Source organism: Coregonus lavaretus (assembly GCF_964263955.1).
Source record: "Coregonus lavaretus genome assembly, chromosome: 17".
Taxonomy (NCBI): domain Eukaryota; kingdom Metazoa; phylum Chordata; class Actinopteri; order Salmoniformes; family Salmonidae; genus Coregonus; species Coregonus lavaretus.
The window spans coordinates 2048241-2075338 of NC_140004.1; positions in this window are offsets into that span (position 1 = coordinate 2048241).

The window sequence follows — 27098 nt, forward strand, 5'->3', positions numbered from 1 at the left end:
CACAGTAGGTATGGTGTTCTTTGGATGCAACTCAGCATTCTTTGTCCTCCAAACACGACGAGTTGAGTTTTTACCAAAAAGTTATATTTTGGTTTCATCTGACCATATGACATTCTCCCAATCCTCTTCTGGATGCACTCTAGCAAACTTCAGACGGGCCTGGACATGTACTGGCTTAAGCAGGGGGACACGTCTAGCACTGCAGGATTTGAATCCCTGGCGGCGTAGTGTGTTACTGATGGTAGGTTTGTTACTTTGGTCCCAGCTCTCTGCAGGTCATTCACTAGGTCCCCCCGTGTGGTTCTGGGATTTTTGCTCACCGTTCTTGTTATCATTTTGACCCCACGGGGTGAGATCTTGCGTGGAGCCCCAGATCGAGGGAGATTATCAGTGGTCTTGTATGTCTTCCATTTCCTAATAATTGCTCCCACAGTTGATTTCTTCAAACCAAGCTGCTTACCTATTGCAGATTCAGTCTTCCCAGCCTGGTGCAGGTCTACAATTTTGTTTCTGGTGTCCTTTGACAGCTCTTTGGTCTTGGCCATAGTGGAGTTTGGAGTGTGACTGTTTGAGGTTGTGGACAGGTGTCTTTTATACTGATAACAAGTTCAAACAGGTGCCATTAATACAGGTAACGAGTGGAGGACAGAGGAGCCTCTTAAAGAAGAAGTTACAGGTCTGTGAGAGCCAGAAATCTTGCTTGTTTGTAGGTGACCAAATACTTATTTTCCACCATAATTTGCAAATACATTTATTAAAAATCCTACAATGTGATTTTCTGGATTTTCTTTTCTCAATTTGTCTGTCATAGTTGACGTGTACCTATGATGAAAATTACAGGCCTCTCTCATCTTTTTAAGTGGGAGAACTTGCACAATTGGTGGCTGACTAAATACTTATTTTCCCCACTGTATAGATCTATGTTGGCCGGTGTGGTTCCAAATCAGAGGCATCTGTCGCTCGTTGTCTCTGATTGGGGATCATACTTAGGCAGCCGATTGGCACTGTTTAGTTGTGGGATCTTGTTCCGTGTAAGGTTTGTTGTGTGTTCAACCTTTGGACTTCACGTTTCGTTTCGTTTGTTGTTTTGTAGTGTGTTTATAAGTTAAATAAACATGTACGCATATCACGCTGCGCCTTGGTCTGACCCGTCCTTGAACGAACGTGACAGAAGATCCTACCAAACACGGACCAAGCAGCGTGCCCAGGAGGACCGAACACCCTGGACACAGGTGGGGAAGATTTGGTCATGGGAGGAGATACTTGCGGGAAAAGGACCCTGGGCGAAGAAGGAAGCCCAGGCAGGAGAGGAGCAATGGCAACACGGAAGCCGGCCGAGGAGGAAGCCCGAGAAGCAGCCCCAATATATTTTTTTGGGGGGGCTAAAGGGGTGGTCGGGGAGCGAGAGAGAAGAGCCCCGACCACTGCACCCGGTTGGTTTCCAAATTGGGTCCCTACGACCATGGGAAGAGGAGTGGGAACAGTATTATACTGAGGAGTCGGAGGATGACGACGACGATGAGTTTCTGTTCCCTAACTCGTGGGGGCTTACGGAGGAGTCCTCACGGGAGGAGGAGTGCCGGGTAAGAGAGGAGGCCACCATATTACGGGGGCTGTTAGATAGAATAGAGCGGGAGAGATCCATTCAGGAGGAGGCACTGCAGGAGGCGCGTAGGGAGAAGGAGGAAGTAGAGGCACGGCGAGAGGAGCTGGTTAGGCAGAATCAGGAATCAGGAGCGGGGGTTAATAAAGGAAACCAGTCCTGCTCCTCGCACCAAGCTAGTGGTGCGTGTCGCCAGCCCGGTACGCCCCGTACCTGCTCCCCTCACCAAGCCAGTGGTGCGTGTTCCCAGTCCGGCCCGGCCTGTTCCTGCTCCTCGCACCAAGCCAGTGGTGCGCGTCTCCAGTCCGGCCTGGCCTGTTCCTGCTCTTGGGGGGGGGGGGTACTGTCACGCCCTGACTCAGGGAACTCTTATATGTTGAGTCAGGGTGTGTATATTCTATGTGGTTTATCTAGTATGTATAGATCTATGTTGGCCGGTGTGGTTCCCAATCAGAGGCAGCTGTCGCTCGTTTTCTCTGATTGGGGATCATACTTAGGCAGCTGATTGGCACTGTTTAGTTGTGGGATCTTGTTCCGTGTAAGGTTTGTTGTGTGTTCAACCTTTGGACTTCACGTTTCGTTTCGTTTGTTGTTTTGTCGTGTGTTTATAAGTTAAATAAACATGTACGCATATCATGCTGCGCCTTGGTCTGACCCGTCCTTGAACGAACGTGACACTGATATTGTGCAAAAGGTACAGGGATTGGACTGCTGAGGACTGGGGTAAAGTCATTTTCTCTGATGAATCCCCTTTCCGATTGTTTGGGGCATCCGGAAAAAAGCTTGTCCGGAGAAGACAAGGTGAGCGCTACCATCAGTCCTGTGTCATTCCAACAGTAAAGCATCCTGAGACCATTCATGTGTGGGGTTGCTTCTCAGCCAAGGGAGTGGGCTCACTCTCAATTTTGCCTAAGAACACAGCCATGAATAAAGAATGGTACCAACACATTTTCCGAGAGCAACTTCTCCCAACCATCCAAGAACAGTTTGGTGACGAACAATGCCTTTTCCAGCATGATGGAACAGCTTGCCATAAGGCAAAAGTGATAACTAAGTGGCTCGGGGAACAAAACATAGACATTTTGGGTCCATGGCCAGGAAACTCCCCAGGCCTTAATCCCATTGAGAACTTGTGGTCAATCCTCAAGAGGCGGGTGGACAAACAAAAACCCACAAATTCTAACAAACTCCAAGTATTGATTATGCAAGAATGGGCTTGTATCAGTCAGGATGTGGCCCAGAAGTTAATTGACAGCATGCCAGGGCGGATTGCAGAGGTCTTGAAAAAGGGTCAACACTGCAAATATTGACTCTTTGCATAAACTTAATGTAATTGTCAATAAAAGCCTTTGACACTTATGGAATGCTTGAAATTATACTTCAGTATACCATAGTAACATCTGACAAAAATATCTAAAAACACTGAAGCAGCAAACTTTGTGAAGAGCAATACTGTCACGGTTTCGGCCGAGGCTGCCTCTCTCCCTTGTTCGGGCAGGCTTCGGCGTTCGTTGTCTCCGGAGTACTAGCTGCCACCGTTGTATGTTTCATGTTCGTTTGCTTTTGTCTGAGTGTTGTCACACCTGTTTTCAGTTAGTGTCATTAGTGTCCTATTTAGTTCCCGTTGTGTGTGTCAGGTGTTGTGTATTATTGTTTGTGTCAGACGTGTTTTCGCTCGGTTGAGCTTCTCTCCACTGCGCTGGAGTTTTCGCACCTATTTGTGCGCTGTTTTGTTTCCATTTCGCCTTCGTGCGTATTTCGCCTTCGGGCAAGTGTTGTCCGTTTGCCGTGTTTCGGCTCAATACAAGTCTATTGGATTATCCGTCTGCGTCCTGCATTTGATTCCGCCACTGCACCTACAGCACGCCTTGACAGAATAATACACCACCTATGGAATCAGCAGGAGCCGCAGCAGCCCAGGCGACTCTGGAGGACAGGGTCCGGGAGCAAGGGGACCAGATCCTGCAGATGGGGACCGCACTGCAGGAGGTGATCACCACCATCCGAGGCTGGGGGACGCCTCCACCGCCACCCTCCGTGCCAGCACCATCGGCCAGTCAGCCTAGTCCCGCACCAGAACCCCGAGGAGTCCGACTCTCGCTCCCGAGGGCTTATGAGGGGACCGCGGCCGGGTGCCAGGGTTTCCTTCTCCAGGTGGAGCTGTACCTGGCCACCGTGCATCCGGCGCCCTCGGGACATGAGAGCGTGTCCGCCCTGATCTCCTGCCTGTCCGGGAAGGCGTTGGAATGGGCCAACGCGGAGTGGAGGAGGATCGACGCGGACACCATCACGTACAACGAGTTCTCCCGCCGCTTCAAGGCGGTGTTTGACCATCCCCCGGAAGGGAAAGCGGCGGGGGAGCGTCTGGTCTTTCTCCGGCAGGGGAGGAGGAGTGCTCAGGAGTTCGCCCTCGAATTCCGTACTCTAGCGGCAGATGCAGGGTGGAATGATCGGGCCCTCGTCGATCACTACAGGTGTAGTCTACGAGAGGACGTCCGTCGGGAGCTGGCCTGTAGGGACACCAGCCTCACGTTCGACCAGTTGGTCGACATGTCCATCAGGCTGGATAACCTGCTAGCTACCCGCGGGCGTTCCGAGGGGGGTCCGTCCATTTCACCCTCCAGCGCTTCCGAGCCGTGCCCCATGGAGCTCGGGGGCGCTGGCACTAGAGAGAGGAGGGGTCGGCTTACTAGGGGGTCCATCCCTTGCACCAACTATGGTCGGGGAGGACACACCGCGGCTAGGTGCTGGGGATGGCCTCCTAGGGGAGAGGACGACAGGTCCCGCACTGGGGATTCCCTCCAGGTGAGTAGGCGCCCCACTCACCCAGAGCTCTCTGTTGCACATTTTTGTATGCCTGTGCGTTTTCCACAGGTAGCACCTCATTCCCAGCATAAGGCGCTGGTAGATTCAGGCGCGGCTGGGAATTTTATTGATAAAAGTTTTGTTTAGCGTTAGGGATTCCCCTTCTTCCTGTTGATGTTCCTTTCCCCGTTCATGCCCTAGATAGCCGTCCGTTGGGTACGGGCTTGATCAGGGAGGTCACGGCGCCACTTAGGATGTGTGCGCAGGGGGGTCATCAGGAGATGATTCAGCTATTCCTGATTGACTCTCCTGCGTATCCGGTGGTGCTGGGCATGCCCTGGTTGAGTACCCATAACCCATCCATTTCGTGGCAGGAGAGGGCTCTGATGGAGTGGTCTGCTCAGTGTGTGGGTAGATGTTTGGGCGTTTCCGTAGGGGCTACCTCGGTGGAGAGTCCAAACCAGGTGCCCGCATTGCACGTTCCCCCTGAGTATGGGGATTTGGCTATTGCGTTTAGTAAGGCGAGGGCGACGCAGTTGCCGCCCCATAGGCAGGGAGATTGTGCGATAGACCTCCAGGCAGGAGCTGCGCTCCCACGGAGCCATGTGTATCCTCTGTCTCAAGAGGAGAAGAAAGCTATGGAGACTTACATAGACGAATCTCTGAGACAAGGATACATACGGCCTTCCACTTCCCCTGCGTCCTCGAGTTTCTTTTTTGTGAAGAAAAAGGATGGTGGTTTGCGCCCGTGCATCGATTACCGTGGTCTCAATCAGATTACGGTGAAGTACAGTTATCCACTCCCGCTGATTGCGACCATGACTGAGTCGTTGCATGGGGCGCGTTTCTTCACTAAATTAGATCTCAGGAGCGCGTACAACTTGGTGCGCATCAGGGAGGGCGATGAATGGAAGACAGCCTTTAGTACCACCTCGGGCCATTACGAGTATCTGGTCATGCCATACGGGTTGATGAACGCTCCGTCAGTTTTCCAATCATTCGTGGATGAGATCTTCAGGGACATGCAGGGGCAGGGGGTGGTTGTGTACATTGATGACATTCTCGTGTACTCGCCTACCCGTGTCGAGCATGTGGCCCTGGTGCGTAGAGTGTTGCGGAGGCTGGTGGAGCACGACCTGTATGTGAAGGCAGAGAAGTGTCTGTTTTTCCAGGAGTCGGTCTCCTTTTTGGGGTATCAGTTGTCTGCGTCAGGGGTGAAGATGGAGGTAGACCGGGTGTCGGCCGTGCGTAATTGGCAAACACCAACCACTGTGAAGGAGGTGCAGCAGTTTTTGGGGTTTGCGAATTACTACCGGAGGTTTATCCGGGGTTTTGGACAGGTGGCAGCTCCCATCACGTCTCTTTTGAAGGGGGGTCCGGTACGTCTGCAGTGGTCGGCCGAGGCGGACAGGGCGTTTGGGAGGCTGAAGGACCTGTTTACCTCGGCCCCGGTGCTGGCGCATCCGGATCCCTCTTTGCCGTTCCAGGTAGAGGTGGACGCGTCAGAGGCCGGTCTAGGAGCCGTGCTTTCACAACGGTCTGGCGCGCCACCTAAACTCCGCCCCTGTGCTTTTTATTCTAAGAAGCTCAGTCCGGTGGAGCGGAACTATGACGTAGGGGACAGGGAGCTGTTAGCCGTGGTACAGGCTCTAAAGGTGTGGAGGCACTGGCTTGAGGGGGCTCAACACCCTTTCCTCATTTTGACGGACCACCGTAACCTGGAGTACATCCGGGCGGCGAGGAGGCTGAACCCTCGCCAGGCAAGATGGAATATGTTCTTGACCAGGTTTACTTTTAAGATCACGTACATCCCTGGGTCACAGAATGGTAAGGCAGATGCGCTGTCTCGGCGGTATGACACGGAGGAGAGGTCCGTGGAGCCCACTCCCATACTGCCGGAGTCGTGTCTGGTGGCACCGGTAGTGTGGGAGGTCGATGCTGAACTCGAGCGGGCGTTACGCACCGACCCTAGTCCACCACAGTGCCCGGAGGGTCGGAAGTACGTTCCGCTCGAGGTTCGGGATCGATTGATCTATTGGGCTCACACGTCACCCTCCTCTGGACATCCGGGTATCGGCCGGACAGTGCACTGTCTTAGTGCCAAGTACTGGTGGCCCACGTTGGCAAGGGATGTGAGGGTTTATGTTTCCTCCTGCTCGGTGTGCGCCCAGTGTAAGATGCCTAGACATCTGCCTAGGGGAAAGTTACTACCCCTGCCCGTGCCACAATGACCATGGTCCCACCTCTCGGTGGATTTCCTTACTGACCTTCCTCCGTCACAGGGGAATACCACTATACTGGTCGTTGTGGACCGGTTTTCTAAGGCCTGTCGTTTGCTCCCCATGCCGGGCCTTCCTACCGCCCTGCAAACTGCCGAAGCCCTATTCACCCATGTGTTCCGGCACTACGGGGTACCCGAGGATATTGTGTCTGATCGGGGTCCCCAATTTACCTCCAGAGTCTGGAGGGCCTTTATGGAGCGGTTGGGGGTCTCTGTGAGCCTCACCTCGGGTTACCACCCGGAGAGTAATGGGCAGGTGGAACGTGTAAACCAGGATGTGGGCAGGTTTCTTAGAACATACTGCCAGGACCGGCCGGAGGAGTGGCCAAGGTACGTTCCCTGGGCCGAAATGGCCCAGAATTCCCTACGCCATTCCTCCACTAACCTAACCCCTTTCCAATGTGTGTTAGGTTACCAGCCGGTTCTGGCACCCTGGCAGCAGAGCCAGATCGAGGCTCCTGCGGTGGATGAGTGGGCGAGGCGCTCGGAGGAGACATGGAACGCTGCACACGTCCACCTGCAGCGGGCCCTCCGACGTCATAAGGCGAGCGCTGATCTCCACCGCAGTGAGGGACCGGTGTACGCACCTGGTGATCGAGTCTGGCTCTCTACCAGGAACCTGCCCCTCCGCCTGCCCTGTCGGAAACTGGGTCGGCGGTTTGTAGGGCCATTTAAAGTCCTGGGAAGGTTGAACGAGGTGTGTTATAAATTACAGCTACCTGTTGAATATAAAAGTATTAACCCCTCGTTCCATGTGTCCCTTCTCAGGCCGGTGGTAGCTGGCCCACTCCAAGACAGTGAGATCAGGGAGACTCCTCCGCCCCCATTGGACATCGAGGGGGCACCGGCGTACTCCGTGAGGTCCATCTTGGATTCGAGACGTCGGATGGGGGGTCTCCAGTATCTAGTGGAGTGGGAGGGGTACGGTCCGGAGGAGCGGTGCTGGGTGCCGAGGGGAGACATTTTGGACCCGTCTCTCCTGACGGAATTCCATCCTGAGCACCCGACGCGCCCGGCTCCGCGTCCTCCGGGTCGTCCCCGAGGCCGGAGTCAGCGCACGTCTGGAGCCGCGCGTCAAGGGGGGGGTACTGTCACGGTTTCGGCCGAGGCTGCCTCTCTCCCTTGTTCGGGCAGGCTTCGGCGTTCGTTGTCTCCGGAGTACTAGCTGCCACCGTTGTATGTTTCATGTTCGTTTGCTTTTGTCTGAGTGTTGTCACACCTGTTTTCAGTTAGTGTCATTAGTGTCCTATTTAGTTCCCGTTGTGTGTGTCAGGTGTTGTGTATTATTGTTTGTGTCAGACGTGTTTTCGCTCGGTTGAGCGTCTCTCCACTGCGCTGGAGTTTTCGCACCTGTTTGTGCGCTGTTTTGTTTCCATTTCGCCTTCGTGCGTATTTCGCCTTCGGGCAAGTGTTGTCCGTTTGCCGTGTTTCGGCTCAATACAAGTCTATTGGATTATCTGTCTGCGTCCTGCATTTGATTCCGCCACTGCACCTACAGCACGCCTTGACAAATACTTGTGTCATTCTCAAAACTTTCGACCACGACTGTACATTTCTCATGTTTTATCAGGAAAAGGGAAAATAATTGTAACGAGCATAATGTCTGCCATTCTGAATGAACAAAAGTGTCCTACCAAACCCTTTACTTTGATGTTCCTGGAGAAACTCTTAATTGGTTGGTAGTTGGACTAGCTACATATTGTTACAACAGATAAAGTGATTTAACAATACAACCACTAAAGCAGTCAAAATGCTGCTCATGATTTTTATTCAAATTTAACCCTGCAGTTTTTTAAGTCATGCCCCCCTCCATCCTTGTCTTTTCCTAAATAAGTCTATATATCACATTGTCTGTGTTAGAATCTGTCACGCCCTGACCTTGAGAGCCCTGTTATTTCTCTAGTTAGTTTGGTCAGGGTGTGAATGCTAGTTGATCTATGTTATATATTTCTATGTTGGCCGGGTGTGATTCCCAATCAGAGGCAGCTGTCGATCGTTGTCTCTGATTGGGGATCATACTTAGGCAGCCATTTTGCCTACCTTAGTTGTGGGATCTTGTTTCTGTTTAGGCTTGTTGCTGTTAGCCTTTAGAACTTCACGTTCAGTTGCTTTTGTTATTTTGTCAAGTGTCTATTTAATAAATTAAACATGTACGCATACCACGCTGCACCTTGGTCCGAACCTTTATACAACGAACGTAACAGAATCTAAATATCATAAACAGAACAGGAGTTATAACCCGTTTTAGGAAGGCATATTTTTTTAAAAATTGTTTTCCCCCCATTGCCCCTCCTTCTCCCAAAAGTTGGGCCTGCTCCGCTCCTTCTCCTGACAGGTGAAAGTGCAGTACCCAGCTGATAATCATCGCGATAACTGTCTGCTTCTTTCTCTTCTTCTTTGGGGTTTAACGCCGGTTAGCATCCAATATGTTGGACTACCGCCCCCAGCTGGACTATAATATAAATCCATTATACTTTGTGAAACAAAATGGGAAAAGTAAAAAATGAAACACCCTTCCAACTAACCCTACACTCATTACAAACCCACTACCCATTCACTACTTTGGCCCTATCTGCTCCTGCACCATGCTAACGGCCTGGGAGGACGGGACACCACCACTCAACATACCCTGTAACTCTTCTGAAGTCAAATCTCTTATACCCAAATATTGCTCTGCAGCTACCACCACAACATCTATTTTCTGTGATTTACATTCCATTTCTGTGGTACAGTTGATAACCATTGCTATGAATGCTAAGAAGCCAACCTTACTGAAGCATACAGTGAGGGAAAAAAATATTTGATCCCCTGCTGATTTTGGACGTTTCCCACTGACAAAGAAATTATCAGTCTATAATTTTAATGGTAGGTTTATTTGAACAGTGAGAAACAGAATAACAACAAAGAAATCCAGAAAAACGCATGTCAAAAATGTTATAAATTGATTTGCATTTTAATGAGGGAAATAAGTATTTGACCCCCTCTCAATCAGAAAGATTTCTGGCTCCCAGGTGTCTTTTATACAGGTAACGAGCTGAGATTAGGAACACACTCTTAAAGTGAGTGCTCCTAATCTCAGCTTGTTACCTGTATGAAAGACACCTGTCCACAGAAGCAATCAATCAGATTCCAAACTCTCCACCATGGCCAAGACCAAAGAGCTCTCCAAAGATGTCAGGGACAAGATTGTAGACCTATACAAGGCTGGAATGGGCTACAAGACCATCGCCAAGTAGCTTGGTGAGAAGGTGACAACAGTTGGTGCGATTATTCGCAAATGGAAGAAACACAAAATAACTGTCAATCTCCCTCGGCCTGGGGCTCCATGCAAGATCTCACCTCGTGGAGTTGCAATGATCATGAGAACGGTGAGGAATCAGCCCAGATCTACACGGGAGGATCAATGTCAATGCTCTCAAGGCAGCTGGGACCATAGTCACCAAGAAAAAAATTGGTAACACACTACTGAAATCCTGCAGTGCCCGCAAGGTCCCCCTGCTCAAGAAAGCACATATACAGGCCCGTCTGAAGTTTGCCAATGAACATCTGAATGATTCAGAGGAGAACTGGGTGAAAGTGTTGTGGTCAGATGAGACCAAAATTGAGCTCTTTGGCATCAACTCAACTCGCCGTGTTTGGAGGTGGAGGAATGCTGCCTATGACCCCAAGAACGCCATCCCCACCGTCAAACATGGAGGTGGAAACATTATGCTTTGGGGTGTTTTTCTGCTAAGGGGACAGGACAACTTCACCGCATCAAAGGGACGATGGACGGCGCCATGTACCGTCAAATCTTGGGTGAGAACCTCCTTCCATCAGCCAGGGCATTGAAAATGGGTCGTGATTGGGTATTCCAGCATGACAATGACCCAAAACACACGGCCAAGGCAACAAAGGAGCGGCTCAAGAAGAAGCACATTAAGCCCTTTTTCTGTGTGCCCAGAAATTAATACTCTGATCTGTGATTAGGCCACGCTGCACATCTCACTGAGCAGAGGAAAAGAGCAGCAGTACACATCAACTGAAAAAGCACCAGTCCATGATAGATGGCCAAATAAAACAATATTGCAGGCCTAGTATCCCAGAACACAAATTAAGCTGAATGCATGTTCTCTAAAAGGCATCAGAGGAGAGTGATGTAGTTGTAGATGGGGCATTATGTTTACTTCCAGTTCTAATATCTAACAAGAAAAGTTCCCCCCACCCCCCACCCCCAAGATAAGCAGTATAAAGCATGTATGATGTGTCTTTACAATGGAGTTATACATTCATAGCTCTGCGCTCTCTAGCACAGCCATTACACAGTTAAGGGGATTAAACGCTTTGCTCAAAAGCACCTCAAAAGCAGCTGAGAGAGGAGCAGCTTCCCCCATCTAGACTCATACAGACAGACAACAGATTTGGCAATATTCTAACCTTTAGGCTGACACTGGCCCTTTGACTGGTTGACTGGAGTCAACACTCCAGGAACTCTTTGGCACAGTAACATGAAACCCTTTTATATTGAAGGCCCCACTGGGAGGGTGTGTGTGTGTGTGTGTGTGTGTGTGTGTGTGTGTGTGTGTGTGTGTGTGTCAAAACATGCAGAAACAAACTATTTCACCAAAGAATCACTCAGTGATGTCACTATTAAGCTTCAACAGTAGCTGGCTCTCAAGGTTCTTGCTGTGAAGCTGTGATTGTTTAGCAGTGAACAGGAGTCCTGCATGACTCAAAAGTCTCTCACAGGCTGCAGATGCAGGAAGACCTGTGTTGACTTTGAGTGACAGCTTCTTGATGCGAGGAAAGGTGTGGAGTAGATCCATACCTGCAGGGGACAGACATGAAAGGTACCTCTCCAGCTCTCCTACTTGTGATTTTCCCAACTCAATGGATGCAAAGAAGTCTTCTTCATCAGAGAGGCCGCTGTTTGCGCTGGTGACATTATCCAAGTCGGTGTCGAGGTGATTTCTGATGTAGTCAAGGCCTGTGGGTTTTAGGGCAAGATAAATCGTTTTTCAAACGAATTAAGTCTGCACATTATTCTTACCCTTCTACTGTATAGGCTGTCAAGCTGCTGATGTTTGACATTAAAAGCTACCTGTGCTTCTAACTATATTGCCACCCTGTGGTTTGTCACTGACACACTATAATCCTAAATGACAGTAACATTATACAGAGTTATATAGGTCAATGTCTACTGGTTCACATTTGAATTGATAAACAAGTATATTTACCAGCATTTAAGATGTTCTCCTCTGTGGTCCAGGATGTTCTGAATCTTGGTAGGAGTATTGTTGCTGCAATCAGCTCAGGCTCTTTCATGACGTCTCCAAAACGTTTCTGGATCCCTTGCTGCAGGGCGTGAACAAGAGGTGTACACATTTTGCAAGTTGACTCCAACCTCTTCAGCTTGTCTTTCAACTGGTAAGGTGTTGGCTGCAGGAGGCCCATATGCACAGATGATTCCCCTTGGAGGATATTAAGGACCATGGCAACAGGCTTCATCACAGCAGCATACTCGACCAAAAACCCAATTTCAGCTTGATTGAACCTATAAAAGATGTAACGATAAAAAAATGACTTATAGCTATTTCTGGTACAATGTCTTTATTATGCATTATACATGTTAAATACACAAATAAATAAAAAATAAAATAAATTAGTTAAATTATTTCATTCAAGTCATCCACAATTGTCACACCACCATGCAAAGAAAACTTAGTTACTTGAGACAAGTGAATTCACTCATTAATCAGCAAGGCTTATTTATTTTTATTTAAAAACTAAATATAAATTTTGTCAACTTACATCTTTATCTTTAATGCTGTGCAGACATTGCGGATTGCTTGTTCTCCTTGCTCTCGGTGAATGCGCACAATCCTTTCTACAGCGAGGAACAGGGAGCTCCAGCGTGTCTGATTGGGTCGGAGAAACTGCAGCTTGCATTCACGTTCCACTGTTTCATGAGCCATGGTTGACCTGCTGGTTTTATTCCAAAGAGCATGACATTTAGCAAAAGCAGACGAGACAGCCTCTTGTAGGTTTCGTTTGCAGCTCCTCCTGCAGCAGTGGCATCAACTGTGGATATAAGATTGAGGAGATGGCATGCACACTTTTGGTGCCTTGGAAGTTGGTACTCAAGGCCTGTGTTGTCATCCAGAATAGCAGACACATCTTGATACTCCTCCTCTGACTCACTCTGATCTTCTGTTGCATCATCAAGGGTGGAGTCACTCTCCTCTTGTACATTGATGGCTTCCTCCTCTTTCTCCTCACCATATAATCGAAAGGCCTTCAGGAAGTTTGAGCCACTGTCTGTTGTCGTCCTGGTCACTTTTTCCCTGATGTGGTACTCAGAATGTATTTCCTCTAATGCAGCAGCAAGGACATCAAACGTGTGCGAGCCTTTGACAGGTCTACAAGCCAATGCAGCGGAGTGCCTCTCCAGGGAGGTGTTGTCTATCCAGTGACAGGTGACACCTAAGTAGCTACGTTGTCTGGCAGACCAGCAGTCTGTTGTGGTAGCAACATAGTTCACAGCACTCAGCTTTTTGATGATTATGCTCTTCTTGTGTTTTGCAGCTTCTTGTATTCTTGTGCATAACGTTTTCCTTGTCATTACTGTATGAGGTTGCAAGGTTTCTATCAAAGTCTTGAAGGATGGCGTCTCAACCACAGAAAATGGTTGGTTGGCCTCACATACAAAATTTAGCACCAGCTTGTCAAGCGTTGCTTGTGTTACCCGCCCTGGAGCAGCGAAGGCTGTGATTTTTGTATTTTTCACAAGAGTATCACTGGAAGAGGAGGACTTACGCTTTCTGTGGTTCTCTAGTAAGTCTGTGTACTTTGCCAGTTTGTTGGGGTGAACCCTCTGTGGATAAAAAAAAATCTGTGAGGCTACAGGGAGATCAAGACATTAAAAGAGACTTATTATCACATCAAATTTGGATATACAGTGGGGGAAAAAAGTATTTAATCAGCCACCTATTGGGCAAGTTCTCCCACTTAAAAAGATGAGAGAGGCCTGTAATTTTCATCATAGGTACACGTCAACTATGACAGACAAAATGAGAAAAAAAAAATACAGAAAATCACATTGTAGGATTTTTAATGAATTTATTTGCAAATTATGGTGGAAAAAAAACTATTTGGTCAACAACAAAAGTTTCTCAATATTTTGTTATATACCCTTTGTTGGCAATGACACAGGTCAAACGTTTTCTGTAAGTCTTCACAATGTTTTCACACACTGTTGCTAGTATTTTGGCCCATTCCTCCATGCAGATCTCCTCTAGAGCAGTGATGTTTTGGGGCTGTCGCTGAGCAACACAGACTTTCAACTCCCTCCAAAGATTTTCTATGGGGTTGAGATCTGGAGACTGGCTAGGCCACTCCAGTACCTTGAAATGCTTCTTACGAAGCCACTCCTTCGTTGCCCTGGTGGTGTGTTTGGGATCATTGTCATGCTGAAAGACCCAGCCACGTTTCATCTTCAATGCCCTTGCTGATGGAAGGAGGTTTTCACTCAAAATCTCACGATACATGGCCCCATTCATTCTTTCCTTTACACGGATCAGTCGTCCTGGTCCCTTTGCAGAAAAACAGCCCCAAAGCATGATGTTTCCACCCCCATGCTTCACAGTAGGTATGGTGTTCTTTGGATGCAACTCAGCATTCTTTGTCCTCCAAACACGACGAGTTGAGGTTTTACCAAAAAGTTCTATTTTGGTTTCATCTGACCATAGGACAGTCTCCCAATCCTCTTCTGGATCATCCAAATGCACTCTAGCAAACTTCAGACGGGCCTGAACATGTACTGGCTTAAGCAGGGGGACACGTCTGGCACTGCAGGATTTGAGTCCCTGGCGGCGTAGTGTGTTACTGATGGTAGGCTTTGTTACTTTGGTCCCAGCTCTCTGCAGGTTATTCACTAGGTCCCCCCGTGTGGTTCTGGGATTTTTGCTCACCGTTCTTGTGATCATTTTGACCCCACGGGGTGAGATCTTGCGTGGAGCCCCAGATCGAGGGAGATTATCAGTGGTCTTGTATGTCTTCCATTTCCTAATAATTGCTCCCACAGTTGATTTCTTCAAACCAAGCTGCTTACCTATTGCAGATTCAGTCTTCACAGCCTGGTGCAGGTCTACAATTTTGTTTCTGGTGTCCTTTGACAGCTCTTTGGTCTTGGCCATAGTGGAGTTTGGAGTGTGACTGTTTGAGGTTGTGGACAGGTGTCTTTTATACTGATAACAAGTTCAAACAGGTCCCATTAATACAGGTAACGAGTGGAGGACAGAGGAGCCTCTTACAGTCTGTTACAGGTCTGTGAGAGCCAGAAATCTTGCTTGTTTGTAGGTGACCAAATACTTATTTTCCACCATAATTTGCAAATAAATTCATAAAAAATCGTACAATGTGATTTTCTGGAATTTTTTTCTCAATTTGTCTTTCATAGTTGACGTGTACCTATGATGAAAATTACAAGCCTCTCTCATCTTTTTAAGTGGGAGAACTTGCACAATTGGTGGCTGACTAAATACTTTTTTCCCCCACTGTGTATATATATATAGAAAATGTTTAAAACATATGTAACCTAAAAGACAAACATTCTTTTAGGTTAAAAAAATATATAATTAGGAAACTTACCGCTACATGTTTCCTCAAGTTAGATGTTGAGTTCTTGAATGCTGAAATGTCCGTCTGTTTTGGTAGACACAGAAGACACCGCATAATGTACCTCCTCTTTCGCACTTTTACTAAGGTAAACATGCTTTCAATATGAGGCCAGGGGTGCGGGTGTTCCTCCTCGTCTGTGTCTGCATTGCCGACGGCTAATTCTGACATTTTTGTGTTGCTACGACTGTAAAGCTAACCCGTCCCCCCGCTGAGATTGAGTATGGTAACGTGACGAGACTGCACAACTATGTTTGATTGGTGAAACACAGTCACGTGGTAGAGCCTTAGCGGAAGTCTCTCTCTCTCTGTCAAAATAAAACATTAAAATAAGGCGTATGCGGGGGGATAAAGACAATGACGCGTAGAATACCAAAGAGGTAAAAAGAAAAGTAACGACCTCATTGTAGCCTAATGTAGCGGAGTAAGAGTACAGTTTCTTCTTCACAAATCTACTCAAGTAAAAGATATAGTGATTTAAAACTACTCCTAGAAGTATAATTTTTTCAAAAACTTACTCAAGTAAATGTAACGGAGTAAATGTAACTCGTTACTACCCACCTCTGTTTGCCACCAAGTACTAAGTCATGTTTTGCAGAGGGGTCAAATACTTATTTCCCTCATTAAAATGCAAATACATTTATAACATTTTTGACATGTGTTTTTCTGGATCTTTTTGTTGTGATTCTGTCTCTCACGGTTCAAATAAACCTACCATTAAAATTATAGACTGATCATGTCTTTGTCAGTGGGCAAACGTACAAATTCAGCAAGGGATCAAATACTTTTTTCCCTCACTGTATATCACTCGTTGGCCTAACCCTCTCTGCTGGCACAGATCTACTACTCACAGGGATCCTCTCAGGATCCCTCGCCCTTGACCCATCCTCCTCTACTTTCTTCACTGCCTCAGCATATGACACCTTCTGCACTACTCTGACTCTGGCCACCTCAACCTGCCTATCTCGCACCGGACACTTCCGATCCCCAGCAACATGGGCACCCTTACAGTTGACACACACAAACTATCCACCAAAACTTCACAATCCTCTGTCCCATGCCCTCCTGCACACTTCCCACATCTTGAAATCTCCCTCCTACACACTGCCGCGACATGAACATAAACGTTGCACCTCAAACAGCGCAGTGGATTCGGCACAAAAGCTCTAACAAGAGAACTGATATATACTAACATGACTTTGTCAGGTAAAGACTCAAAACTCAAAAGGACTGACAGTGACTCCTCTGGTTCAGCACGCTTACCACTGGGTCTGCGTCGCACCAAACAGCAGGATCACAAACACCAGGAATCTTCAACTTCAATTACTCCACCTCCACACTTAACGCTATCCCAGAAATCACTCATTTCAATGGTGCACTGTTCCTAAGAGCAAGAAACAGATCTTGACCCAAGTTGTGTGACACAGAGCACTCGTTCCCTCTGGTCAGAAGAAACACAAACAAATATCACAAGTCCACTACAGGTTACCTTCACTGATTCAACAGCACCCAATTCCTTTCCCACCCACCCTGAAACCACAAATGGATCCGCCAAAAGTCAAGGATCCACTTTTTACAAAAATGTAATCCCGATAATTGCCTCGAAACTGAACCTAAACCTAAACTAATTTCACACATATAACAATTAATGAATGTATGATGGGGAGAATAGGTGAGTTGATGAGCGAGGGGAAGCGAATGATGCAAAATTATGTAATGAACAGGTTGGGCCATTCTATTGTATTGATCCATTCTAATTAAAATCTTTAAATGGCATGTACCCTATATCAGTCCACCGAATCAAAGCAGTCTTATTAGTCTACTCTGGCCTACTTGGAGTAGGCTACACAGTGAGAGCATGTGTAATTGTACAACGGCTTTCAATATCTGGGAAAAGATCCATATCGAGCAGCAGGTGAGCGAGTGTCGGAGAATGTGGTGATGAGGCTTGTGGAACCTTACGTTGACAAGGGGAGAAATGTCACCATGGACAATTTCTTCACTTCACTGTTATTGGCAAACAAGTTGCTTGCAAAGAAAACAAGTCTGGCCGGCACCATGAACAAAGTGACACGGTAGCTCCCTCCCAAAATAAGGCACCTGCACATCCGTTGTACTCCACAACAGTGCTGAAGAATGACAAGACAATAGGATACAATAAAGAGAGAACCAGAGACAATTATGTACTACAACCAAACAAAGATACTGTATGTCAAAGTGTGTCGAGCAAGTGAAAGTTACAAAAGTTGGGGCAACTGTTAGGACAGGGGATAACAGCTAAATACAATCCAACTGATGCCATTGCGTGAAGATTCACACAAACACGAGCTGACAATAATTGACTAATTTTGACTGCTGTCATATCGACTCATTCATTATAATGCCATTATTACTTTTGTGCTGAGTTTCTCTATTTATCAAGGCCATTTGGCACTTATAATGATGTTTTGGCTACTGATGTTTTCATCATTTAACCGCGCGTCTTGACCGTGCATTATAAAAGGAAGCTGTTACCGTGTTCCAACACATATGCTTTCTGTTTCATAGTTGTAACAAAGGCACTCGACAAATAAAAATTATTGAACACTTAAATTATAGTGTTTGTTTTGTTTTTACATACATCCTACAGTAACATAAACTAATGAAAATGCTATTGTGTAATAAAAAATTATACAAAAAATGAAGCATTCTAATTTTACCCAGGGCCTTCATAAACGCAACCAAATTATTTTTTTTTGCGATAGCATTTATGAAATGTATTAATTACGCTGTTAGCATGTTGCAGTCAGAATGACTGCTCATTAGCTTGAAGGGGGGTCCGTCGAGGCCCAGCGGTTCTAGTGTTAACCAAATATTTTTGGTATCCATTACTGGGACTTACAGGATAGGTACTGTTTGGTGTAGTACAGATAATTTTTGACCGACCCTAGATCCAGCTATGGCCTCCTCCTTGTCAGGCCTCTCACACTGGGCAGGCAGGGGTCCTGGGATGGACACCTCGCACAGCTTTCCCACATGCGGCGCTGGATCAAGGGTGACCTTGTTGAAGCGGAGATCCAGGAGCCTGTCTACATAGCCTGTAATGTTTTTGAAAAGGGATGTTTTTTTAAATGGGTAATGAATAAAATGTCATTTTAGTTATGATGCTATCAATTCTTTATGTAATGATCTACTCATTCTACAATGTTTTTTCTAGTGTTTTTGAAGTAATATGCAATATTTGGTTGTGTACTTTTTAGTGAAATGTTTGTGTGCCTGAAATGCTCAATTGATACAGATTTGAAATGAATAACTATGACTTACAGTATGTTGGGTCTGTCTTCACAGGCTTCACAGCATATCCCCATTTTTTGCCATTTTTTGCCTTTGGGAGAGCTGATTTTGTATGACAGCATTCCTGCTGCGGTGGTTGCCTGGGAAGCTGTGCAGACAGAGTAGATGTTGAATTTTTTAAATGTCTATCATTACTGCTTGATGATAGTTTAAAGACAAAAGGAAAGTGAAATAATCATCATGATTAGCCCCATTGACACAAGGTACATTGACGCAACAGATGTCATCAAAGCACGCAACAGAACAGTGTACTGTCTACATTCGGTTTGTTGTTTTTATTAAATTGTTTTAATTAATTTGTTTTTAAATCATAGCTAAAGTTTGCTAAAGCCTTTATGGCTGGGACCGCAAGTTTGTGTCCCGGATTCCTGTTAGGTAGCAGTTAGCTGCTAGCCATCATGAAAAAGTGCAGTGCTACCCCACCAGTGTTTTTAATGAGGTCGTTACTTTTCTGTTTACCTCTTTGGTATTCTACGCGTCATTGTCTTTATCCCCCAGCATACGCCTTATTATAATGTTTTATTTTGACAGAGAGAGAGACTTCCGCTAAGGTTCTACCACGTGACTGTGTTTCACCAATCAAACGTAGTTGTGCAGTCTCGTCACGTTACCATACTCAATCTCAGCGGCGGGACGGGTTAGCTTTACAGTCGTAGCAACACAAAAATGTCAGAATTAGCCGTCGGCAATGCAGACACAGACGAGGAGGAACACCCGCACCCCTGGCCTCATATTGAAAGCATGTTTACCTTAGTAAAAGTGCGAAAGTGCAGCTACATTATTACATTTACATTTACATTTTAGTCATTTAGCAGACGCTCTTATCCAGAGCGACTTACAGTTAGTGAGTGCATACATTATTTATTTTTCATACTGGCCCCCCGTGGGAATCGAACCCACAACCCTGGCGTTGCAAACGCCATGCTCTACCAACTGAGCTACATCCCTGCCGGCCATTCCCTCCCCTACCCTGGACGACGCTGGGCCAATTGTGCGCCGCCCCATGCGGTGTCTTCTGTGTCTACCAAAACAAACTGACATTTCAGCATTCAAGAACTCAACATCTAACTTGAGGAAACATGTAGCGGTAAGTTTCCTAAATTCATTTTTTTTTTGCTGTGGATAGGCGAATGTTTGTCTTTTAGGTTACATATGTTTTAAACATTTTCTCTCATATATACATATATATATATATATACACACACACTGCTCAAAAAAATAAAGGGAACACTTAAACAACACAATGTAACTCCAAGTCAATCACACTTCTGTGAAATCAAACTGTCCACTTAGGAAGCAACACTGATTGACAATACATTTCACATGCTGTTGTGCAAATGGAATAGACAACAGGTGGAAATTATAGGCAATTAGCAAGACACCCCCAATAAAGAAGTGGTTCCGCAGGTGGTGACCACAGACCACTTCTCAGTTCCTATGCTTCCTGGCTGATGTTTTGGTCACTTTTGAATGCTGGCGGTGCTTTCACTCTAGTGGTAGCATGAGACGGAGTCTACAACCCACACAAGTGGCTCAGGTAGTGCAGCTCATCCAGGATGGCACATCAATGCGAGCTGTGGCAAGAAGGTTTGCTGTGTCTGTCAGCGTAGTGTCCAGAGCATGGAGGCGCTACCAGGAGACAGGCCAGTACATCAGGAGACGTGGAGGAGGCCGTAGGAGGGCAACAACCGAGCAGCAGGACCGCTACCTCCGCATTTGTGCAAGGAGGAGCAGGAGGAGCACTGCCAGAGCCCTGCAAAATGACCTCCAGCAGGCCACAAATGTGCATGTGTCTGCTCAAACGGTCAGAAACAGACTCCATGAGGGTGGTATGAGGGCCCGACGTCCACAGGTGGGGGTTGTGCTTACAGCCCAACACCGTGCAGGGCGTTTGGCATTTGCCAGAGAACACCAAGATTGGCAAATTCGCCACTGGCGCCCTGTGCTCTTCACAGATGAAAGCAGGTTCACACTGAGCACATGTGACAGACGTGACAGAGTCTGGAGATGCCGGGGATAACGTTCTGCTGCCTGCAACATCCTCCAGCATGACCGGTTTGGCAGTGGGTCAGTCATGGTGTGGGGTGGCATTTCTTTGGGGGGCCGCACAGCCCTCCATGTGCTCGCCAGAGGTAGCCTGACTGCCATTAGGTACCGAGATGAGATCCTCAGACCCCTTGTGAGACCATATGCTGGTGCGGTTGGCCCTGGGTTCCTCCTAATGCAAGACAATGCTAGACCTCATGTGGCTGGAGTGTGTCAGCAGTTCCTGCAAGAGGAAGGCATTGATGCTATGGACTGGCCCGCTCGTTCCCCAGACCTGAATCCAATTGAGCACATCTGGGACATCATGTCTCGCTCCATCCACCAACGCCATGTTGCACCACAGACTGTCCAGGAGTTGGCGGATGCTTTAGTCCAGGTCTGGGAGGAGATCCCTCAGGAGACCATCCGTCACCTCATCAGGAGCATGCCCAGGCGTTGTAGGGAGAACATACAGGCACGTGGAGGCCACACACACTACTGAGCCTCATTTTGACTTGTTTTAACGACATTACATCAAAGTTGGATCAGCCTGTAGTGTGGTTTTCCACTTTAATTTTGAGGGTGACCTCCATGGGTTGATACATTTGATTTCCATTGATAATTTTTGTGTGATTTTGTTGTCAGCACATTCAACTATGTAAAGAAAAAAGTATTTAATAAGATTATTTCATTCATTCAGATCTAGGATGTGTTGTTTAAGTGTTCCCTTTATTTTTTTGAGCAGTGTATATATCCAAATTTGATGTTATAATAAGTCTCTTTTAAATGTCTTGATCTCCCTGTAGCCTCACAGATTTGTTTTTATCCACAGAGGGTTCACCCCAACAAACTGGCAAAGTACACAGACTTACTAAAGAACCACAGAAAGCGTAAGTCCTCCTCTTCCAGTGATACTCTTGTGAAAAATGCAAAAATCACAGCCTTCGCTGCCCCAGGGCGGATAACACAAGCAACGCTTGACAAGCTGGTGCTAAATTTTGTATGTGAGGCCAACCAACCATTTTCTGTGGTTGAGACGCCATCCTTCAAGACTTTGATAGAAACCTTCTAACCTCATACAGTAATGACAAGGAAAACGTTATGCACAAGAATACAAGAAACTGCAAAACACAAGAAGAGCATAATCATCAAAAAGCTGAGTGCTGTGAACTATGTTGCTACCACAACAGACTGCTGGTCTGCCAGACAACGTAGCTACTTAGGTGTCACCTGTCACTGGATAGACAACACCTCCCTGGAGAGGCACTCCGCTGCATTGGCTTGTAGACCTGTCAAAGGCTCGCACACGTTTGATGTCCTTGCTGCTGCATTAGAGGAAATACATTCTGAGTACCACATCAGGGAAAAAGTGACCAGGACGACAACAGACAGTGGCTCAAACTTCCTGAAGGCCTTTCGATTATATGGTGAGGAGAAAGAGGAGGAAGCCATCAATGTACAAGAGGAGAGTGACTCCACCCTTGATGATGCAACAGAAGATCAGAGTGAGTCAGAGGTGGAGTATCAAGACGTGTCTGCTATTCTGGATGACAACACAGGCCTTGAGTACCAACTTCCAAGGCACCAAAAGTGTGCATGCCATCCTCAATCTTATATCCACAGTTGATGCCACTGCTGCAGGAAGAGCTGCAAACGAAACCTACAAGAGGCTGTCTCATCTGCTTTTGCAAAATGTCATGCTCTTTGGAATAAAACCAGCAGGTCAACCATGGCTCATGAAACAGTGGAACGTGAATGCAAGCTGCAGTTTCTCCGACCCAATCAGACACGCTGGAGCTCCCTGTTCCTCGCTGTAGAAAGGATTGTGCACATTCACCGAGAGCAAGGAGAACAAGCAATTCGCAATGTCTGCACAGCATTAAAGATAAAGATGTAAGTTGACAAAATGTATATTTTGTTTTTAAAGAATAATAAAAATAAATAAGCCTTGCTGATTAATGGGTGAATCCACTTGTCTCAAGTAACTAAGTTTTCTTTGCATGGTGGTGTGACAATTGTGGATGACTTGAATGAAATAATTTAACTAATTTATTTTATTTTTATTTATTTGTGTATTTAACATGTACAATGCAAAATAAAGACATTGTACCAGAAATAGCTATAAGTAATTTTTTTATCGTTATGTCTTTTATAGGTTCAATCCAGCTGAAATTGGTTTTTTGGTCGAGTATGCTGCTGTGATGAAGCCTGTTGCCATGGCCCTTAATATCCTCCAAGGGGAATCATCTGTGCATATGGGCCTCCTGCTGCCAACACTTTACCAGTTGCGGGACAAGCTGAAGAAGTTGGAGTCAACTTGCAAAATGTGTACACCTCTTGTTCACGCCCTGCAGCAAGGGATCCAGAAACGTTTTGGAGACGTCATGAAAGAGCCTGAGCTGATTGCAGCAGCAATACTCCTATCAAGATTCAGAACATCCTGGACCACAGAGGAGAACATCTTAAATCCTGGTAAATATACTTGTTTATCAATTCAAATGTGAACCAGTAGACATTGACCTATATAACTCTGTATAATGTTACTGTCATTTAGGATTATAGTGTGTCAGTGACAAACCACAGGGTGGCAATATAGTTAGAAGCTCAGGTAGCTTTTAATGTCAAACATCAGCAGCTTGACAGCCTATACAGTAGAAGGGTAAGAATAATGTGCAGACTTAATTTGTTTGAAAAACGATTTATCTTGCCCTAAAACCCACAGGCCTTGACTACATCAGAAATCACCTCGACACCGACTTGGATGATGTCACCAGCGCAAACAGCGGCCTCTCTGATGAAGACGACTTCTTTGCATCCATTGAGTTGGGAAAATCACAAGTAGGAGACCTGGAGAGGTACCTTTCATGTCTGTCCCCTGCAGGTATGGATCTACTCCACACCTTTCCTCGCATCAAGAAGCTGTCACTCAAAGTCAACACAGGTCTTCATGCATCTGCAGCCTGTGAGAGACTTTTGAGTCATGCAGGACTCCTGTTCACTGCTAAACGATCACAGCTTCACAGCAAGAACCTTGAGAGCCAGCTACTGTTGAAGCTTAATAGTGACATCACTGAGTGATTCTTTGGTGAAATAGTTTGTTTCTGCATGTTTTGACACACACACACACACACACACACACACACTCCCAGTGGGGCCTTCAATATAAAAGGGTTTTGATGTTACTGTGCCAAAGAGTTCCTGGAGTGTTGACTCCAGTCAACCAGTCAAAGGGCCAGTGTCAGCCTAAAGGTTAGAATATTGCCAAATCTGTTGTCTGTCTGTGGTCTAGATGAGGGAAGCTGCTCCTCTCTCAGCTGCTTTTGAGGTGCTTTTGAGCAAAGCATTTAATCCCCTTAACTGTGTAATGGCTGTGCTAGAGAGACAAGTGTGACTTTTTTTTGCTGACTGTTCTTGTTAGATATTGGAACTGGAAGTAAACATAATGCCCCATCTACAACTACATCACTCACCTCTGATGCCTTTTAGAGAACATGCATTCAGCTTCATTTGTGTTCTGGGATACTAGGCCTGCAATATTGTTTTATTTGGCCATCTATCATGGACTGGTGCTTTTTCAGTTGATGTGTACTGCTGCTCTTTTCCTCTGCTCAGTGAGATGTGCAGTGTGGCCTAATCACAGATCAGAGTATTAATTTCTAGGCACACAGAAAAGGGGCTGTTGCTTGCCATGCAATACAAAGGTACTGAGTAGGCCTAATCAACACCTATTGATTATTTTACGTTGACCGCTTCCTTCTGGTGTGCAGTTTTCTGTTCAGCATGCCTGGTATGAAATGTTTGTGTGTTTCCTTCTGTTGTTCTGTCACTGTGGAGACACTGTGGAGACACACACACACACACAGTTTATGAGAGTTTATGGGCTGCCTCGTTCTAGTTCTGCCTGGTAAAAAAAGTATAAAGGTTTGGAAATGTGTGTTACTTGTGCTCATTTATTTTTTATGTATTATTATTTTATTTTTTAAGTACTTGAATTTACCTGAATTATTTTAATTTAAGCTATTTTGTAAATAATTGTAATTTATTTTATTGATTGGATGAACTATAATTTGCCTAAAGATGATTATTTTGTATTTTTGTCTGTTTGATTGTTGCTTGTGTTTAAAAATAAATCAGACGTTACTCAACAGTTACTCAGTACTTGAGTAGTTTTTTTACCAAGTAATTTTTTACTCTTACTCAAGTAATTTTTGGGATGACTACTTTTTACTTTTACTTGAGTCATATTATTCTGAAGTAACAGTACTTTTACTTGAGTACACTTTTTGGCTACTCTACCCACCTCTGACCACCATCAAGCAGCTTAGGGAAGAGATCCTTCGGCTGTTAGCTCAGCTTCGAGAAAAGGATAACCTGCTTTCTAAGTACACCGACCTTGCTGTAACCCAGGGAACTGTGGACATATTTAAAATATATATTTTTTGCTTTGCTTTTCCTTAGGGTGATTTTGTGTTGTTCAGTTTGTGTCATTCTTTTGTTTTTTATCTTGTGTTTGTTGTGTAGTATTTCAGCTTTTATTTTGGTTTTTTATTTATTTTTTCCTGTAAAGCACATTGTGTTGCATTCCATGTCTGAAATGTGCTGTATAAATAAAGCTTGATTTGATTTGATTAAGACAACAACCAACACAATAGAATGGCAACATACTAGTAGCTAGCTTACGGTTTGTAAACAAACCAAAGCAAGGCGTAGGCGTACATGTGATGACGGTTTAAAGGCGATACATATTTAAATTAGTAAAGACGATAGGACGCTACCATTGGTGTAGTAAATCATTGGTCATGCCTGGGACACACTCTTTTCAAGCCATTTCGCCCGGTGGGGGATGTTAAACGTCACGATGGCCGTTGGTTTCAAAGTGCAAGGTCTGTCCGATGCGCGTCCACGTTCAACCGAGAACCCTCCGCCTGGGACCTCGTTCATAACTTCTTCACCGACATCACTATGATGGGTTTATACTTTATAGTTTACAATTGCACTTTCATATTAGTACCGAATTTTGCTTTATTTGAACTAACGATAGAAAGCTACCAAATGGCTGGGCCAGTTTCCCAAAAGGGAATGATGTGTTACATCAAGTTTGTCTATCATTACTGCAAGTTTTGCTTTCTAGCCAACCAACTATGTCAATGCCGCTATCAAGCCAATCTACTCAATTTACCTGAACGAAATACAGTACCAGTCAAAAGTTTGGACACACCTACTCATTCAAGGGTTTTTCTTTATTTGTATTATTTTCTACATGTAGAATAATAGTGAAGACATCAAAACTATGAAATAACACATATGGAATCATGTGGTAACCAAAAAAGTGTTAAACAAATCAGAATAGATTTTAGATTTTAGATCCTTCAAAGTAGCCACCATTTGCCTTGATGACAGCTTTGCACACTCTTGGCATTCTCTCAACTAGCTTCACCTGGAATGCTTTTCCAACAGTCTTGAAGGAGTTCCCACATATGCTGAGCACTTGTTGGCTGCTTTTCCTTCACTCTGCTGTCCAACTCATCCCAAACCATCTCATTTGGGTTGAGGTCGGGTGATTGTGGATGCCAGGTCATCTGATGCAGCACTGCATCACTCTCCTTGGTCAAATAGCCCTTACACAGCCTGGATGTGTGTTGGGTCATTGTCCTGTTGAAAAACAAATTATAGTCCCACTAAGCGCAATCCTGCGTAAATGCTGTGGTAGCCATGCTGGTTAAGTGTGCCTTGAATTCTAAATGAATCACTGACAGTATCACCAGCAAAGCACCCCGACACCATCACATCGCCTCCTCCATGCTTCACAGTGGGAACTACACATGCAGAGATCATCCGTTCACCTGCTCTGCGTCTCACAAAGACACAGCAGTTGGAACCAAAAATCTCACATTTGGACTCATCAGACCAAAGGACAGATTTCCACCGGTCTAATGTCTGTTGCTCGTGTTTCTTGGCCCAAGCAAGTCTCTTCTTCTTATAGGTGTCCTTTAGTAGTGGTTTCTATGCAGCAATTCGACCATGAAGGCCTGATTCACGCAGTCTCGGCTGAACAGTTCAGGATCTGAGGGCCCATGCCGAATCTTTTCAGCCTCCTGAGGGGGAAGACACGTTGTTGTGCCCTCTTCACGACTGTGTTGGTGTGTGTGGACCATGAAAATTCCTTAGTGATGTGGACGCTGAGGAACTTGAATCTCTCGACCTTCACGATAAGCTCCTTTGTCTTACTGATGTCGAGGGAGAGGTTGTTGTCCTGCCACCACACTGCCAGGTCTCTGACCTCCAACTTGTAGGCTGTCTCATTGTCGTTGGTTATCAGGCCTACCACCATCGTGTCAACGGCAAACTTAATGATGGTGTGGGAGTTGTGCCCGGCCACACAGTCATGGGTGAACA